Consider the following 2281-nt stretch of genomic DNA (forward strand, 5'->3'; position numbering starts at 1 on the left):
CTCAAGTGAGCATATCTGCTCTTAACACTTTCATTCAACTCGGACTAGAGTTTCTAGCCAGTTCAATCATGATTTAAAAATAAATACATAAAATGCAGAGTATAATGGAAGTAAAATAGTCTTTATTGTCAGATAACATAAGTTTCTGTATATAAAATTTTATAAAATCTGCCAAGAAAGCTACTAGAATTAAAAGGGGGATTTAGCAAGATGGTAGGATACAAGAACAATATAAAAACATCAAATGCATTTCTATATATTTAAAACAATGTAACAAAATCAATTTAAAAATCATAAAAAAGGGTTTCCTTAAAAATATGTACATATGAATACTCATAGCTGCTTCATTTGTAGTCACAAAAACTGGAAACAATGCAAATATCTATTAACAAGTGAATGACTAAACAAACAGTGGTATAGCCAAACAACTGGATACTACTTCAGCAATTAAGAAAAGAATGAATATGACATGACTGAATCTGAAAAGAATTATGCAGGGTTAAAAGGTAGATAAAATAGAGTACACACTAAATGACTTATTACTGTGTATATATCCAAAGGATTAAAAATCATTCTATTATGAAGACACATGCAAACCTATGTTCATTGCAGCACTGTTTACAATAGCAAAGACCTGGAACCAACCCAAATGCCCATCGATGATAGACTGGACAAGGAAAATGTGGCATATATACACCATGGAATACCATGCAGCCACAAAAAATGATGAATTCATGTCCTTTGTAGGGACATGGATGAACTTGGAGAACATCATTCTTGGCAAACTGAAACAAGAACAGAAAATCAAACGCCGCATGTTCTCACTCATAGGTGAGAACACACGGACACAGGGAGGGGAGCATCACACACTGGGGTCTGTTGGGGCACTAGGGGAGGGACAGTAGGGGGTAGGGAGGTTAGCGAGGGATAACATGGGGATGCCAGATATAGATGATGGTGGCAGGGTTGGGGATGGAGGCAGCAAACCACATTGCCATGTATGTACCTATGCAACAATCCTGCATGATCTGCACATGTACCCCAGAACCTAAAGTACAATAAATATATATATACACACACACACGTGTGTGTGTGTGTGTGTGTGTGTGTGTGTGTATAAAAGAAAAAGAAAATAGGAACTAATATTTAGTACCAGAAAACAGGTAAGTGGTTGCTTAGGAATGTGAGAAAGTATTGGAAGACTAAGATTATAGAGGACCACAAGGAAACTTTTAGGGAATGGATATGCTCATTAGCTTGATTGAAGCCACAGTTTTCCAAAGTTAGAAATGCATCAAAATGATCAGATTATATATACATTAAATAAATGGCTTAATAGTCGTCAAACTTATAAAACTTAAAAACAAAGACAAGTATCTTCACAGCTCTCAGAAACACTCTTATTCCCTCTCATTCTTCAAGCCAATCATTTATACTTACTTGAGAATCTTTTCCCGGATTTCCTGGGTGGAGATAAATCCTTTTACCTTACACTTTATACTGCTCTTTGTATCTATCTGTAGCATTGCAGCAGCCTCTAACCTGGTCTCTCCAGTGCCTCTTGCTCTCCCTACAATATATTTTTGTAGAGCACCCAGAGTGATAAAATCAGATTACAGCACTCTTCTGTCTCAGAACTGTCAATGATTTTCTAAGCTAATTATTTAGAATAAAATTAAGTTCCTTATCTACAACCTTTGATAAACCTGACAAAAACAAGCAATGGGGAAAGGATTCCCTGTTTAATAAATGGTGTTGGGAAAACTGGCTAGCCATGTGCAGAAAGCAGAAACTGGACCCCTTCCTGACACCTTACACTAAAATTAACTACAGATGGATTAAAGGCTTAAACATAAGACCTAACATTATAAAAACCCTAGAAGAAAATCTAGGCAAAACCATTCAGGACATAGGCATAGGCAAGGACTTCATGACCAAAACACCAAAAATATTGGCGACAAAAGCCAAAATAGACAAATGGGATCTAATCAAACTCCACAGTTTCTGCACGGCAAAAGAAACAGTCATTAGAGTGAATCAGCAACCAACAGAACTGGAAAAAATTTTCAGTTTACCCATCTGACAAAGGGCTGATATCCAGAATTTACAAAGAACTCAAACAGATTTACAGGAAAAAGAACAAACGAGCCCTTTCAAAAGTGGGCGAAGGATGTGAACAGACACTTTACAAAAGAAGACATACGTGAGGCCAACAAACATATGAAAAATGCTCATCATCACTGGTTATTAGAGAAATGCAAATCAAAACTACATTGAGATA

The sequence above is a fragment of the Callithrix jacchus genome, chromosome 10 (assembly GCF_049354715.1).
Source record: "Callithrix jacchus isolate 240 chromosome 10, calJac240_pri, whole genome shotgun sequence".
NCBI classification, from domain to species: Eukaryota; Metazoa; Chordata; class Mammalia; order Primates; family Cebidae; genus Callithrix; species Callithrix jacchus.